Source organism: Pelophylax lessonae (genome assembly GCF_965119305.1).
Source record: "Pelophylax lessonae genome assembly, chromosome: 6".
Classification (NCBI taxonomy): Eukaryota; Metazoa; Chordata; class Amphibia; order Anura; family Ranidae; genus Pelophylax; species Pelophylax lessonae.
Window position 1 is genome coordinate 157,975,472 of NC_138773.1, and position 18,715 is coordinate 157,994,186.

The window sequence follows — 18,715 nt, forward strand, 5'->3', positions numbered from 1 at the left end:
ATATAATGCTGCCACTTCATTAACACGCTTACTTGGTACAGGAGGAGAGAAGGACAGAGGAGCAGAGAGAGAGAGGTATCTTCTAGCATGGGAAGCCAGTCTTTTGTAGCGTGCCTCATTTTCTTTCCACCACTGAAGAGGATCACCACTTCTTCTGTCAATTACTGGTTCCTTTAAATAGAGATGAAGTTCATCATCCAGGCCCGTTATTGCAGATTCAGAGAGAAAGAACCCTCTGCATGAGGCCCAAATAAAACACTGAAAATGTCATGATCAATTCGACCACAATGAAGAAGATTATCTTCCGTTCGTTGTTTTCTTTTTGACATTTTTCTGTTTTTGCAGCATGCTGCTCTTTCAGATTATAAAATTGCTGTTCTGGACTTGTCTTTTCGGCAGGAACCTCCTGCACCTCCTGTTGAATATCTTCTGTCAGACATTGTGTTGCCCTGGCCAATACATCAGCAGAAGAGAAGTATGGTTCTTGTATCGAGGATTCAAAAGACTTGCCAGCACAACATTTTTAATCTCTTCATGCTTCTCAAAACATATATCAATCAAAGCTCTCTGGCTTGACAGACCATCATTTGAAAGTTGGAGGGTGTTGTGTGCCATGACACTGTGGTCTGACATATCAGTAAGCCTCATTCCTTTCTGCATGTTTGCTCCGCTTTCTCGAAGGAGCACAAGCATCACATGGTCTTTGGTGATTCCCCATTCTTCAAGCATGCCTAGAAACATTTCTCTACTGTACTCCCCAGTGTGGGATCCTTGCATCACTTTTGTATACAAGACCAATTGCCTTTTTGTCCATCCACTGTCAATGAAGTGGCATGTAAGATTCATTAGTGATTCTGTTTGTCCTCCTCCTGACCAGCAGTCAGTCATGAATGAGAGTGAGTTGCCAGCATTCTCTGGTTGCAGCATAGCCTTTACTTTCTCAATGACCTTTTGGCGAATCTTTCCCAGCATTTCAGTTCGATAATACTTCTCACTCTTCAGTATGTACCTTGGCTCAAGTATGGACATCAACCGCTTAAATCCTGAGTCAGACACAGACACCATTGTAAAGGGCTGGTTATCAGTGACCATCAGCTCTGTGATTACTCTGTCCAGCAGTTGGGATCTTCCATCTGAATCTGTTACTGTTAGACCTGTTTTTTTCTGAAACATATCTGTTATTGTTGTCTGGGATAGTGGAGGACGTATTTCAAAATCACATTGATATTCCTTTTGTTTTTTCTGTGCTGCATGATATAATTCAATATGATGAGCTCTTAGATGGGCCCAAACATTTGACATATTTTTGTTTTTTACAGTTACTGATCTCATGCTTATTTTGTTTGTGTATGTGTTGCACACTGCTGCTTTTCCTGGAGATGGTTGAGACGAGAAATAGTCCCAGACCACACTTTTACTTTTTCTGTCTTTATCCATCTCCATTGCAATTTGAAAGAGACAATAAGGTTAAAAAAATGGCTGGCTGGCTGCTGGCACCCTGGCCTGATGTGGATGGCTAGCTGGCATCCTGTTGTGGGTTGGTGGCTGACGCCTGGCAAGGTGGGTGGCTTGCTGTCACCCTGTTGTGAGTTGGTGGCTGACGCCTGGCAGTGTGGGTGGCTTGCTGGCACCCTGTTGTGGGGTGGCTGTCTGCTGTCACCCTGTTGTAGGTCAGTGGCTGACACCTGGCAGTGTGGGTGGGTTGCTGGCACCCTGTTGTAGGGTGGCTGGCAGCTGTCACCCTGTTGTAGGTCAGTGGCTGACACCTGGCAGTGTGGGTGGCTGGCTGGCACCCTGTTTTGAGTCGGTGGCTGAAGCCTGGCAGTGTGGATGGCTTGCTGGCACCCTGTTGTGGGTCGGTGGCTGATGCCTGGCAGTGTGGTTGGCCTGCTGGCACCCTGTTGTGGGTGGCTGGCTTGGTGTCACCCTGTTGTGGGTGGCTGGCTTGGTGTCACCCTGTTGTGGGTGGCTGGCTTGCTGGAACACTGTGGTGGTGGGTTGGCTTGGTGTCATCTTGTTGTGAGTGGCTGGCTTGGTGTCACCCTGTGGGGTGGAACCCTGTTGTGGGGTGGATGGCTGGCTGTTGGCACCCTGTTGTGGGGTGGTTGGCTGGATGCTGACCTGGGACCCTGTTGTGGGTCTGTGGCTGATGCCTGGTAGTGTGGTTGGCCTGCTGGCACCCTGTTGTGGGTGGCTGGCTTGGTGTCACCCTGTTGTGGGTGGCTGGCTGGCTTGCTGAAACACTGTGGTGGGTTGCTGGCTTGGTGACACCTTTTAGACCCCCCAGACACAAAATCACACAAAAAAAAGTTCTTAAAAATTGTATATTTTGATAAAAAAAAGCCAATTATTGAAAAAATTAAAAAAAAAAAGAGATTTTTTGATTTTTACTTTGGATTTCAGATCTGGGGGGTCTAAAAAGTGTACAAGTGAAGTTTCAGCTCTGTAGCATGTCCAGAACCATAAAAAAAAAGATAGTTTGTATTAGAAAACTTTCAGCACAGGAGTATGGCTTCGCTGCTGTAACACCTTGCCGGTTTAATAGAAGGCATTTTTTGGGGTTCTTTGCAGTCAGGAAAAACATCTGAACTTGTGTATAGTGGTACTGTGCACAAGTTCTGATGTTTTGCCTGCCTCCAAAAACTCCCAAAAAATGCCAGCAAAAACACACCTGGGCATTTTTTTTTTTGACGCTAGCGTTATTTTTGGCATTTTTTGGGGTTCTTTTGAGGCAGGCAAAACATCTGAACTTGTGTATAGTGGTATATATACACACATAATTATATGTATATAGACACCTAGCCATATATAGGTGTGATAGTAGCAGAAATATATTACTGTAAATGATTTCATTAGCGCAAGCATATATTTCTGCTACTATCACACCTATATATGTCTAGGTGTGTATATAAATATATGTATGTGTGTATATACACCACTATACACAAGTTCAGATGTTTTGCCTGCCTCAAAAGAACCCCAAAAAATGCCAAAAAAAAACGCTAGCGTCAAAAAAAATGCCCAGGTGTGTTTTTGCTGGCATTTTTTGGGGGTTTTTGTGTGATTAATAGTTAATGGGGCATGACCCAGAACCCTAGGGACTTTTTAGGGGCATTTATTGGGTTTTAGGGTTTAAAAATTGTGTTTTTTGATTACCGAAGTTCGGGTCCCATTGATTTCAATGGGGTTCTGAAATCCGGGCCGAACTTTCGGGAAGTTCGGATGTTCTGGCCGAACTGAAATTTTCAAAAGTTCGATCATCCCTATTGTTTACTATCTAAGCTTTCTCACCCCCACCTGTCCTCCCCAGGTATTGGTGCTTTGAGAGATCATGATGGCAAGACAGTTACCACTCAAGAGCTGATCATGATTGAACTGGTCAATTATTATTCCACCCTTTACCTCTCTAAGCAATCCCACTCAGAGGACCAACTGGTTTGATATGTGGATGCTGTCCCTTTGCCATCGTTTTTTTTCTGTGGACCGAGACATGTTAGATGCACCACTGACATTGGAGGAGTTGAGGGGGGTGACTAGTCTGTTCCCTTACTCAAAGGCCCCTGGAGAGGATGGGTTGCCAATAGCGGTGTACAAGATCTTTTGGGATGAGATCTTACCTAAATTGCTACAGGTGTTTATTGAAGCCAGGGCCAGTGGTTGCCTTCCTCAGAGTATGACCAGGGCTAATATTATCCTGTTGCCGAAACCTGGGAAGGATCCGCTGGATCCAGGGTCCTACAGGCCCATTTCGCTTTTACAGAGCGACATTAGTATACTCGCAAAGGCATTGGCCCTGCGACTAAACAAGGTTATTGCATCTATCATACATGATGATCAGGTGGGCTTTATGCCACAAAAATCTACATCAATTAATCTACGCAGACTATTCCTAAACTTACAATCTCTAGGGGATAATGTGGGTGACAGAGGGTTGCTGTCACTTGATGCTCATAAGGCAAGGCTTTGACAGCATTGAATGGAAGTACTTGTGGTCAGTAATGCGTAAATTTGGCTTTGGCGAAGGGTTTATCTCATGGATTAAATTACTTTATTATACCCCAAAGGTGGCCATTAGGAAAGCAGGCAGGATGTCGGCCAGCTTCGATCTCCACAGGGGAACAAGACAGGGCTGACCCCTGTCATCGCTCTTGTTTGCACTGGCTATTGAGCCTATGGCTGTGCTCATTAGATCCAATGTGAATATTTGCGGGTTTAAATATGGACAGGTACAAGAAAAAATGTTATACGCAGATGATACCATGCTCATGTTGGGTGATACTACAACCTCTCTTGAAGAAACAATGTCGGTAATCTCAGAGGTTGGCACGTACTCAGGTTTGCACATAAACTGGTCAAAGTCCTCCCTGATGCCCCTGGAGGTTACATCACAGGTTACAGCTAAACTTACCCAGTTCCTCTCAAATTAAATATCTTGTATTCAGATCACACCTCACCCTTTGGACTATATAACCCTAAATCTGACCCCCGCTTGCCAAATTTAGGGATAGAGTTAAAATATGGGAAAAACTTAAAATGTTTCTAGTTGGTCAGACTAACCTTATTAAGATGATCCTCATGCCACAACTGTTATACATACTCCACAACTCCACGGTGGTTATTCCACGAAAAATGTTTCGTATCATTAACAATATATTTAGATCGCTCCTCTGGTTATCCAAAAACCCAAGGGTGAAGTTGGAACAATTTCAGAGACCTCAGGATGCAGGAGGTTTGGCTCTTCTAAAACCCCTGGCTTTATTACCTGGCCTCCCAAATGCAGCATATTGCATGCTCCATGCACTCCTCCACTAATGAAAGCGGGACCGATCCCTCTGTTAAAGTAATTACCCACACAGTAGGGGTGAAAAATGTGGCATGTGGTCTGGAGGGACCTAAGTTTGGCAAATCCAACAAACTATACCCCACTTATGCCTTAATGCAAAAAACTTGGAATAAGGTTAGGCAGTTGCAACAGATAATGGGTTTTACTAGATTTAGTCCCATCTGGAACAATGAGTACTACCTGGAGTTGGATAGGATGGATGGTGGTGCGAGATGGTCCCCCTATGGGATCACTCACCTACACCATATTTTCACTAATGGTAAGCTGTGCTCCTTTTCGGAATTACAAGAGAGGTATAAACTCCCTGTCTCAATGTTCTTCTTTTACATGCAGCTATCCCATGCAGTGAAAATGCAAGGTGGGCCCTATTTGTGGGTACAATCGCACGCTCCGATATTCAATTACATGTATGAGGTTGATTCATACAGAGGTTTCATCTCCCAATGTTACTCAATGCTATTAAACAATTTCCTAAAGGAGCACCCCATGAGTGTGGTATCCAAACGGGAAGGGGATGTAGGTTCTTTGGGTGAGGAACAGTATGAGGAGGCTCTCCTGGCAGTCAAGCAGTGCTCCCTGGATGTGGCACAGCATCTGTCACAGCTATATTTACTCCTACAGGTCCACTACACCCCAGTGAGGTTATTCCGCATGGGAAGAAGGGAATCCCCTACATGCTCCAGATGTAAAGGAGACCAGGGAGACTTGATTGACCTTATGTGGCGCTGCCCAAAGCTGCATAGATATTGGAAAGAGGTCACTGCTAGCATTGTATTTCAGGTACATATACCTGAGGATCCAAAAATTTGTGTGCTGGGAATCCAGAGTGACCTACAGATAGAGGATGCACCCAGGCAGACCATAGTGAGGGCATTATTTCAAGCGCGGAAGGTAATACTTCGCCATTGGATCTCTGCAGACTCCCCTACCTCAATGAGAAAAGAAATGGTTGGTTCAAATGCGGGATACCCTCAGATTAGAAAAATATGTTTTTCAGCACAGAGGCTGCTATGATAAATTCAATAAACAATGGGCACCTCTGTTAGACACACCTGGACTAGCACGAGTGGACTTGACTATGGACCGGCTGGTCATCATTAGTAGAGGGTAATTATGAATTGGTTTTAGAGGTTACCCTTGGGTAATGGGGTGTGCGGTTATGGGCATATTCATGCAAGTCGTGTATCTGTTAATGGTTACGATTTATTATGTTTAAATGGATGTAATACTTTTATGCTTTTAAATCTTTATGTTGTATTGTATTTTGACTGAGCTGGAGACTGTAATGCTGGCACAATTTTTCAATTGTTCATTCAATAAAATTTTGCTTGAGAAAAAAAAAATTGCGATCTCGATTCAACCCCGTCAAGATCTTCAGTGCAGAGCCATTCTCTGCCGACAAGAGACAGCTGTCAAAGAAAAAAAAAAAAAAAAGCTGGCAAAATTTATTACAACATTGCTAAATGCTGAGAGATAAGGAGAAACATTGTATCAGTTTGTTCTGTTAGATCAAAGGGATGAACTTCGGTTTGTAAATGAGGTCAGTTTAACCACTTAAAGACTAAGGCTTTTTCTGACACTTGTTGCTGACTGTCAAGGCCTTACCTTGCCTTCCTGTTGGCAGCCATCTTGGACATGTGCAGACTGCTGTCTCTTATAAACTCTGTTTGCATCATCTCTTGGCTGCTGCCTGGGCGTTGCTCAGTGATGATGTTGCACACCTGACTATATATATCACCTGAGGGATTGCAGTCCTTGCCTTTGTGTTTGTGCTCCAAGGTGCCTCACTGCTAGCAGTCTTCTGTTCTCCGTGTTCCTCCGTGTGTGACCTGGCTTGGCTGATGACTTTCCTGGCTCTCGATTCTGCATTGGCAGATGACCTCACATCGGCAGAAGATCCAGCATTGACAGACTACCTGCTACTGGACTCGATCCCCGCTTGGATGACTACCTGCTTCTGGACTTGACCCCCGCTGTTCCTGAGTTTGCTCCTCACTCTTGCTGTGCGTTTATTGTTGTTGTCCTAATAAACTGCTTTATTTTACCAGCATCTTCGTGTGGTCTGGTTTCCTGGCAGCCTGACAGTACACAAAGGCCAAGAATCCGGACGATGCAGGTGCTCCTACGCTCCCCATGCTGGTTACCAGGCTCGATCAGCAAGATCACCTTTTGGGTCACTTCACTCAGGCGTTACAGACGTTGTTTGAATGCACAGCACACCTTGCTCCTGGTGCTGCTGAGTCCTCCTGCTGCTGCTCCTGTTGCTGCTCCTGCCCCTGCAGCTGGAGTCACTGTTACCAGAGGGATGACTGGTTCAGCCCCCCTCCCGCAATAGAGGTGAACTGAGTCAGTGTTGTGGCTTCCTAAACCAAGTGGGCATTTATGTTGGGGTGGTTCCTCAGGCGTTTCCCTCTGACAGGTCCAAGGTGGGCTTCCTAATCTTGTTGCTCTAGGACAAGGCCTTGGCTTGGGTGAATCCCTTATGGGAGAAGGATTATCCTGTGATACTCGATTACCCGAGTTTTGTTGCCTCCTTTCGTAGGGTATTTGATGTGCCTGCTCGCTTTGCCTCTGCTGCTAAGCTGCTCCTGTCCATTCAACAGGGTATACAAACCCTTGCCGAGTATGCCATTGAATTTGGTACCCTGGCAGCAGAGGTGGGCTGGAATAATGAGGCTCTGGTGGCTGTCTTCTCTCATGGTCTCTCCGATGCATTGAAGGGCGAGATTGTGGCCAAGGATCTCCCTGACGAGCTTGAGGCTCTCATATCTTTCCTGATTTTGATTGATACCAAGCTCAGGGAGAGACCAATGTTTAAGGAGCGCCTGCAGAGGCCTCCTACCAGATTGGCTCCTACGTTTTCTTCCTCACCCATTCCTCCCCCACCTTCCACGCCTCCTGGGGATGGTGCGTCTGGCTGTGAACCCATGCAGCTAGGGTTCCCTCGCCTTTCCAAAGCTGAGTGGGCCTTTAGGAGGAGGGAGGGCCAGTGACTGTATTGCGGCCATGGTGGGCATTTCCTGAAATCTTGTCCTACCCTTCCAGGAAATGCTCGCACCTAAGGTCCTGTCAGGGGCAGACCTTAGGTGGAATTTCCTCGTTCCTGGTTTCCCGTAATGATAAACTGCTAATCACAGTTGTCCTCTCCTGGGCAGCAGGTTCGGTGGTTACTCAGGCATTGGTAGACTCTGGTGCTGGTGGTTACTTTACAGTACGTTTGCTACTGCGAATCCCATACCCTTGCAGCCCGTGTTTCTCCACTAGTCCTCGAGGCGATTGATTGCAGACCCCTGCAACTGGCACAGGTTACCCACAAGACCGGTTGACATGGCGATAGGGGCTTTTCACAGAGTCAACCTGTTTCCATGTTATATCATCCCCACACTACTCTGTTGTTTTGGGGTACCCTTGGCTTCAGAAACACAATCCGACCTTTGATTGACAGTCGGTCGAGATCCTCTCTTGTTCTCCACAGTGTGGCGCTGTTTGTATCCATGGGCCTGTTAAGCAGGGCCGGCCCTACCATGGGTCCCGCTGGGTCCATTGGACCCAGGCGGCACTTTAAGAAGGGCGGCATTGCACCGCTAACACTCTCGGCTCAGCACTGCGCATGCCCAGTTCTGGAGCCGGCTGAGAGTCTCCAATGAGCATTCCGAGTGCTTCTGCTGTTATTTGTTCCCTCCCCCTTGCCCAGCGCGCCTCATTTGATTTCATCACAGCAGATGTCGGGAGGGGGAGGAGTGGAGCCTGCAGTGAGTGGAGGATGAAGTTCAGCCTAGTAGAAGGTAAGCTGCTTCTGGGCTAAATAGTAGCGATGTCGGTGGATTGTCTTGGTGGGCAGGAAGAGGAGGAGGGGGACTCTCTCTCTTCAGCAGACTCCACTGATGCTGTTAGATCGTTTTTTTGTTTTGTGTGTCTGCGCTGCTTCTGAAGAGAAGATGTTTTCTAAGATCTCCCCAAATCTCTATTACACCTCCCTAGAGTCCCTACTCACTACCTGCTAACCAGTCCAGTACACAGGCACATCCACCTCTCCTGTATGACCATCTCATGTCTCTGGGGCTGGGGCACTACAAATCCAAGAATGCCAGGTGAGGGGAGGCAGCAGCAACATGACAGATCAGGTTGATTGTTAGCTGAAAAGTGCTGGTGTACAATATTTGTGAGTGATGGAGCGAAGGATAGAGGGATGGGGTGATGGAGCAAAGGATAGAGGGATGGGGTGAAGGAGCAAAGGATAGAGGGATGGGGTGATGGAGCAAAGGATAGAGGGAAGGGGTGATGGAGCAAAGGACAGAGGGATGGGGTGAAGGAGCAAAGGATAGAGGGATGGGGTGATGGAGCAAAGGATAGAGGGATCGGGTGAAGGAGCAAAGGATAGAAGGATGGAGTGATGGAGCAAAGGATAGAGGGATGGGGTGATATGGAGCAAAGGATAGAGGGATGGGGTGATTGAGCAAAGGATAAAGGGATGGGTTGAAGGAGCAAAGGATAGAGGGATGGGGTGATGGAGCAAAGGATAGAGGGATGGGGTGATGGAGCAAAGAATAGAGGGATGGTGTGATGGAGCAAAGGATAGAGGGATGGGGTGAAGGAGCCAAGGATAGAGGGATGGGGTGACGGAGCCAAGGATAGAGGGATGGGGTGACGGAGCAAAGGATAGAGGGATGGGGTGACGTATCAAAGGATAGAGGGATGGGGTGAAGGAGCAAAGGATAGAGGGATGGGGTGACGGAGCAAAGGATAGAGGGATGGGGTGACGTATCAAAGGATAGAGGGATGGGGTGACGTATCAAAGGATAGAGGGATGGGGTGACGTATCAAAGGATAGAGGGATGGGGTGAAGGAGCAAAGGATAGAGGGATGGGGTGATGGAGCAAAGGACAGAGGGATGGAGTGATGGAGACAGAGTAATATATGGATGGAAGTAATGGAGAATAGAAAGGGTGGAGGGAAATAGGGCACAAGGATTATTGGATGGATGGTATGGTGGAGGGATTGAGTATGAGCTAAAAGGATGTTGCGATGGAGTTATGGAAAGATGAAAGGAGGGATGGAGGGAGGGATAGAGTATCAGGATGAGAGTGATGGAGGGTGAAGAGGTTGGAGGGACCTACAACAGAGGGATGGTAGGATGGACAGTTGGATAGATTGATGGAGACAGGTGATGGAGTGATGGGAACAGGAGGTGAAGGAGGAATGGAGGGATGCAGACAGGAGGTGATGGAGTGATGAAGGGAGGAGGTGATGGACACAGGAGGTGATGGAGACAGAAGATGCTGGAGACAGAAGGGGATGTAGGCATGTTAAGGGGGGACTCCTGATGTGAAGTAGGGTTGCTTCCTGATTTATTTTAGTTTCCATGATATAAAATAATAGATGTGGGGGCCTTTTGGTGGGCTTGTTTTTTTTTTTTATGGGGGGGTTGGGGGGTGGCAGCATCAAATTCTTGGACCCAGACAGCACAATATCTTGGGCCAGCCCTGCTGTTAAAGTACTTTGTACCTCCTCGGATTCAGTGTTGCCTACTGAATATCATGAGTATCAAGATGTATTTGACAAGGTGCGCGCTGGTACTCTTCATCCTCATCGCCCGCACGACATAGACTTGCAACCTGGTGCCATTCCCCCTCGTGGCAGGGTTTATCCTCTCTTGGTTGCGGAGAATAAGGCCATGGAGAAGTATGTGGCAGATGCGCTTGCCCGGGGGCACATTCGCAAGTCCACTTCTCCAGTGGGTACCGTTTTTTTCTTCATAAAAAAGAAGAGGGTGAGTTGAGACCTTGCATTGATTATAGGGGCCTCAATCGCATCACGGTCAAGAATGCATACCCGATTCCGTTGATTACTGAATTGTTCGACCGCCTCAAGGGAGCAATGGTCTTTACCAAGCTTTACCTAATGGCCGTGTATAACCTCGTAAGGATCAAGGAGGGCTATGAGTGGAAGACCGTGTTTAATACCAGAATACGTTACGAATATCTAGTGATGCCCTTTGGCTTGTGCAATACCTGCTACTGGACTCGATCCTAGCTTGGATGACTGCACGCTACTGGACTCAATCCCGGCTTGGATGACTACACACTTCTAGACTCGATCCTGGCTTGGATGACTACCCGATTCTGAACATGGCCCTGGCTGTTCCTGATTTCGCTCCTCACTTTTGCTTTGCGTTTATTGTTGTTGCCCTAATAATCTGCTTTATTTTTCCTGCATCTTTGTGTGCTCTGGTTTCCTGGCACCCTGACACTTACAAGTGAAAATCAGTATTTTTTTGCTGGAAAATTACTTAGAACCCCTAAACATTATATCTATCTATCTATCTATCTATCTATCTATCTATCTATCTATCTATCTATCTATCTATCTATCTATCTATCTATCTATCTATCTATCTATCTATCTATCTATCTATCTATCTATCTATCTATCTATCTATCTATCTATCTATCTATCTATCTATCTATCTATCTATCTATCTATCTATCTATCTATCTATCTATCTATCTATCTATCTATCTATCTATCTATCTATCTATCTATCTATCTATCTATCTATCTATCTATCTATCTATCTATCTATCTATCTATCTATCTATCTATCTATCTATCTATCTATCTATCTATCTATCTATCTATCTATCTATCTATCTATCTATCTATCTATCTATCTATCTATCTATCTATCTATCTATCTATCTATCTATCTATCTATCTATCTATCTATCTATCTATCTATCTATCTATCTATCTATCTATCTATCTATCTATCTATCTATCTATCTATCTATCTATCTATCTATCTAACTACATACATACATACATACATACATACATACATACATACATACATACATACATACATACATACATACATACATACATACATACATACATACATACATACATACATACATACATACATACATATATATATATATATATATATATATATATATATATATATATATATATATATATATCTTAGCAGAGACCCTAGAGAATAAAATGGCGGTCATTGCAATATTTTATGTCACACTGTATTTATGCAGCAGCCTTTCAAACGCAATTTTTTAGGAAAAATACACTTCAATGAATAAAAATAAATAAACAGTAAAGTTAGCTTAATTTTTTTGTATAATGTGAAAGATGATGGTACACTGAGAATTGTGATCTTTATTTTAAGCAAAAAAATTGTGATTTTCATTTTATCCAGAATCGTGCAGTTCTAGCTTGTATGAATATTTCATGGCTATCGTATATTCTATATTTTAGGTTGGAGGTTAATGCAGAGTGCCCACAAATTGCCTCCTTTCAATACAGAGTGCTCACAGCGTGCCCCCTTAAATGCAGAGTGACCACAGGGTGCCCCCTTTCAATGCAGAGTGCTCACAGAATGCCCCCTTTCAATGCAGAGTGACCACAGCATGCCCCCTTTCAATGCAGAGTGCCCACAGCGTGCCCCCTTTCAATGCAGAGTGACCACAGCATGCCTCCCTAAATGCAGAGTGCCCACAGCGTGCCCCCTTTCAATGCAGAGTGCCCACAGCGTGCCCCCTTTCAATGCAGAGTGCCCACAGCGTGCCCCCTTTCAATGCAGAGTGCCCACAGCGTGCCCCCTTTCAATGTATAGTGACCACAGCGTGTCCCTTTCAATGCAGAGTGCCCACAGCGTGCCCCCTTTCAATGCAGAGTGACCACAGCGTGCCCCCTTAAATGCAGAGTGACCACAGCGTGCCCCCTTTCAATGCAGAGTGCCCACAGCGTGCCCCTTTCAATGTATAGTGACCACAGCATGTCCCTTTCAATGCAGAGTGCCCACAGCGTGCCCCCTTTCAATGCAAAGTGCCCACAGCATGCCCCCTTTCAATGCAGAGTGACCACAGCGTGCCCCCTTTCAATGCAGAGTGACCAGAGCGTGCCCCCTTAAATGCAGAGTGACCACAGCGTGCCCCCTTTCAATGCAGAGTTCCCACAGCGTGCCCCCTTAAATCCAGAGTGCCCACAGCGTGCAGAGAGACCAGCATGCACTTACCTGATGCAGCGGCGGCTTCTCCTCAATCCTCCGCGTCTCCCGAGTCCTCCTCCTCCTCCTTGGCCAATGGCAATTGTTCACCTTTCGGCCAATCAGGAAATGGGTTTCGAACCCGCTTCCTGATTGGCCAGGAAGAGGATCAGGGGGAGGATCCGTGTGACAATAGCGAATATTCATTCGCTATTGTCACACAATGGGTGGGCTCAGGGCGCACTGCTCTGCGCCCCGGGTCCACCCTTTTCTTACAGCACAGCCCTTACCATCCTCATCATTCCACTCACAAAATGCGAGCAGGCGAGTGGAAATTTTGAAGGCTGTATATATGTATGTATATCTATATATATATATATATATATATATATATATACTTTAACTTTTTTATAGTTATTTATTATATTATGATTTTGTGTTTCAAACTTTATCATACCCGAGATGTTATAAAGAAGAACGCACAGTAAAAAATAATCATATGTAAATAGTTGGTTTGGGCTGCTCGTCCTTAAGAATTACATGCAAAATAATGGTACCACTTTCAGCACCTAAAATCGGAAACAATCATACCGCCAGGTAGGTTGATAAGTGAATAAACAGGTCTGCACATTTAGGGCTTTGGATATATTTTTTATATCCTTTTCCATCTTTATAAAGTTCCATTTTGTCTTTTGACAATTCTTTTCTGCTCCCCATGGCTCAGTATCTAGCCTGCTCAGTGCAATCACATGAGAGCTAACAAACTCATTGACAATTTATACACAGACACTAATTACAGTTTAAAAAGCCATAGATGTGGGAAAATACCTTTTAATTGCCATTTTAATCTGTGTGTGTCATCTTGTGTGTCTGTATCAAGGCCAAATATTCCAGGGTATGCACATTTTTGATCAGCTCAGAATAAGGTGCCACACCCTATTAATTACAATCGCAAAATAATAAAGCACCTTGGCTTTTAAGGCACCAGGTATATCAACATACATTTTTACATAATAGAAAAATATTGTCGCCAGCAGTTTAGACATTAATAGCTGTGTGTTGAGTTATTTTTAACCACTTGCCGACCGCTCACATGGAGCGTACTGCGGCAAAGTGGCTCGATATCGTCCAGCGACGTAGACCTACGTCGCTGGACCCCTCACCTTGTGGGCAGCGCGCACGTGCCGCCGGAGGCTCGCTCCCGCTGTATTCAGACGCATCGGGAGACGGGCCAGGGGAGGAGAGGCGGTGATCACCGCCGCTCTTCCCTGATCGTCGGGGATCGAGTGAGGAGATCCGCCCGCTTGTGTAAACAAAGCGGGCGAATCTCCTATGTGACAGGCAGGGACAGATTACAGGATTTAGCATAGCCTGTGTCACACAGTCCCCTCCCCCCACACACGTCAGTAAGCACCAGGCATATATTTAACCCCTTGATCACCAATAAAGTTAACCCCTTCCCTGCCAGTGTCATTATTACAGTAACAGTGCATATTTATAGCACTGATTACTGTAGTAATGTCACTGGTACCCCCAAAAGTGTCAAAAATGTCAGTTAGGGGTCCGATCTGTCCGCCGCAATGTCGCATTCCCGCAAAAAAAATTGCAGATCGCCGCCATTACTAGTTAAAAAAAAAAAACAATAAAAATGATTCAATTTCCCGTAGTTAGTAGCTGCAATAACTTTTGCGCAAACCAATCAAAATACACTAATTGCGATTTTTTTTTTTTACCAAACATATTGTAGCAGAAAACAAATTTGCCTAAAATGTTAAAAAATTTTGATTTTTTACATTATTTTGGGGGATATTCATATAAAAAAATGTGAAAAATATTGTTATTTTTTCAAAATTGTCGCTCTTTTTTTTGTTTATAGCACAAAAAGTAAAAATCGCACAGGTGATCAAATACCACCAAAAGAAAGCTCTATTTATGGGGAAAAAAAGACATGCATTTAATTTGGGTACAGCGTCCCACGACCACGCAATTGTCCGTAAATTTAACACAGTGCCGAATCGCAAAATATGGCCTGGTCAGGAATGGGGTAAAATCTTCCGGTCTTAAAGCGGTTAAAAATACACTTATTGAAAATTTGTTTGTCAAAGACATGTAGCTAAATACATTTTGGGCTAAATATATGACAAAAATTTAATATATTGGATATTTTTTAACTGTCAAAGTAGAAAAATATTGTTATTTTTTCAAAATTGTGGCTCTTTTTTTATTAATATCGCAAAAAAATGAAAAGCGCAGAGGTGATCCTGCTAGTTCCTGCTTGATTTCCCTTACTTCAACTGTAAGTGTTTTTATTGCTTGCTACTTTAAAAATTTTTACCTACTACACTATGAGTGCCCCCTCTTGTCATTTTGATGATCGAGTGGCATAGGAATATACCAGGATACAAGTCCCCATAAGGAGAGGAATTTCTACTACAGACAACCATTTTATGATCTGAGGAGATATCCACTGTTCATTCCCAGTTATACCTCGTTGGATAACCCCCTGATGTCCTTGATGGTGATCTAACACACCAAAAACGCTCTTTTGAGTGTTAATGGAGGTCAGCGGCCATTGCACTTAATGTAGGATTAGAGCTCACGAAATCATCACACACGAATATCACTGGATGAGATTCTCAGTTTCATTCACTGGAACACCCTTGAACTTTTACACCTTCTTTTGCATTTATTTATGTATTTATTTCTGTGCACATCATCCAGTGACACATGGACTATTTATGCTGTTAGCATCTTCACAGTGTTGTTGATTGCTACTTTATCGCATCACTTGCACTTTCATTTATTTTCTGTTTAGCATTGTCACAGTCACTTTTATGTGTTGATTCATTGCATCTTTTGCACTTTTATTATTATTTATTCATCACTCCACCAGCACCTTAGCACCTTTTGCTGATTTGCATATTTTGGATATTTTAGCACCATATCAGCGATTTAGCGATATTGATTCGTTTCATTTTTATGATTATTTATTCATCACTCCACCAGCACCTTTTGCTTATTTGCATATTCTGGATATTTTATCACCATTATCAGCGATTTAGCGATTTTTATCATCTTCATTGTTATTTTATTACTTATATTGTCTATCTTGGATTTTGTTACACCTTTCATCCACTTTGTGGTCCACCATTTTAGAAATTGAGCGCCAATTCCCCCTCTTCTTTTATGTTTGAACAGTATGTGGTGACACTACTACAATAGGAAGCTAATTTCGGTGCCCCACACGCTCTTTTCTGCTATTGATCTACCTCATTTACCTCTTTGGTAGAGCATTGGTCACTCCCATTTTGTCTGTACTCAAGATCATACACATACCTCATCCTGACCACTACAATTGGGGCATGCCGAGTTCTTGATTCAGCTATGAGAATCTGAATTACAAAGAGGCTAGTGAGCCCAAAGAATTCTGTTGCTGCTGCTGAGAGAGTTTAAATTACCAAGGGGCTAGTGTGCCCAAATAGTTCTTTGATGCATTGTTGCCGTTAGGGCTAGGAGCCCTTTTCCTTGATCCCTTCTATCCTTGCAAAAGAAGATAAGAATCGTCGAAACTGTCATAGCTTCATCATCTGGGAGAAAGAACTTCTGCCACAGAGGACTTTTCCTGTTAAAGCCAGGGGCTGCTACCTGGAGGGGGTAAACCCCTAGTTCACAGAGATACCTTGCTACAGGACACTTTGTGAAGATCTTTTGGGCCATAGGTCACTAATGTTGCTAAAAGGACTGAGAAAGGACATTTGCGAAGGTACTTTATTTAAAGGACACTTTGCGAAGAATCCTTTGGTTGAGTAATGTTGAAAGAAACTTTGTGCGAGTTGCTACCTTGTGAGAGAAGGGTAGTGGCTCATTGTCTCTTCAGAGAGAGGGATGTGTTGCCTCAGGTGTTACAGAGAGAAGGACACTGAACACCAGTTGAGTGGACTCCGCACTTCTTCCTCCTAGCTTCTGGGTCTGATAAGGAAATAGTATTAGTCAGTGCCCTGGTGATTGAGAGGGATGTGCCTATTGTTAGTCATATGGTTCCCAAATGGAACAAGTGCAGAAATGTTTAGTTAGTTAGATTGGCAAGTTGTTCTGTTTGTCTGTTACTGGAACACAACAGGACGACGAGTCAGGCATGCCCTTAAGGGGCCGGATGCATTAGAAGTCGTTAGTGTTAGAGATTCTGCAAGTTCGAATATCGCCTCTGCGGAGAGGGCAGTCTCACTGTGAGTATATAGGATGTAGAGTTTCTACATGCTCTCCCTTTTTCTTTACAGGCTTGTAGGGGATTTAAATGCCTTTGAAAGGTTACCTACTGCCTATCTTCTATATACAGTATCTGACAAAAGTGAGTACACCCCTCACATTTTTGTAAATATTTTATTATATCTTTTCATCTGACAACACTGAAGAAATTACTTTGCTACAATGTAAAGTAGTGAGTGTACAGCTTGTATAAATTATCTGTCCTCTCAAAATAACTCAGCACACAGCCAATAGTGTCTAAACCACTGGCAACGAAACTGAGTACACCCCTAAGTTAAAATGTCCAAATTGGGCCCAAACTGTCAATATTTTGTGTGGCCCCCATTATTTTCCAGCACTGCCTTAACTCTCTTGGGCATGGAGTTCACCAGAGCCTCACAGGCTGCCACTGGAGTCCTCTTCCACTCCTCCATGACGACATCACCGAGCTGGTGGATGTTGGAGATTTTGTGCTCCTCCACCTTCCATTTGAGGATGCCCCACAATTGCTCAATAGGGTTTAGGTCTAGAGATATGCTTGGCTAGTTCATCACCTTTACCTTCAGCTTCTATAGCAAGGCAGTGGTCGTCTCAGTCTCCAAAAGAGAGGGGATCATATTCTGCTTCAGTATGTCACAATACATGTTGGCATTCATGGTTCCCTCAATGAACTGTAGCTCCCCAGTGCCGGCAGCACTCATGCAGCACCAGACCATAACACTCCCACCACCATGCCTGACTGTAGGCAAGACACACTTGTCTTTGTACTCCTGACCTGGTTGCTGCCACAGACGCTTGACACCATCTGAACCAAATACGTTTATCTTGGTCTCATCAGACCACAGGACATGGTTCCAGTAATCCATGTCTTTAGTCTGCTTGTCTTCCGCAAATTTTTTTTGCAGGCTTTCTTGTGCAACATCTTTAGAAGAGGCTTCCTTCTGGGACGATAGCCATGCAGACCAATTTGATGCAGTGTGCGGCGTATGTTCTGAGCACTGGCAGGCTGACCCCCACCCCCCACCCCTTGAACCTCTTCAGCAATGCTGCCAGCACTCATACGTCTATTTCCCAAAGAGAACCTCTGGATTTGATGCCGAGCATGTCCCCTCAACTTCTTTGGTCGACCATGGCGAGGCCTGTTCTGAGTGAAACCATTCCTGTTAAACCGCTGTATGGTCTTGGTCACCGTGCTGCAGCTCAGTTTCAGGGTCTTGGCAATCTTCTTATAGCCTAGGCCATCTTTATGTAGAGCAACAATTCTTTTTTTCAGATCCTCAGAGAGTTATTTGCCATGAGGTGCCATGTGCAACTTCCAGTGACCAGTGTGAGAGAGTGAGAGCGATAACACCAAATTTAACACACCCGCTCCCCATTCACACTTGAGACCTTTAGTAGAGACATTACTAGACATTAGTAACACTAATGATTCACATGACACTAATGATTCACATGACACCGGGGAGGGAAAATGGCTAATCTAACTTTTTCAAGGTTAAATATTATACTTTTTTATAATTTTTTTTATTTTATTATACTTTTTTATAATTTCTTTTTATTTATTTCAAACCTTTATTTTTTTTTACAACTCGTAAATACTGCATCTCCACAGCAACAGGCCC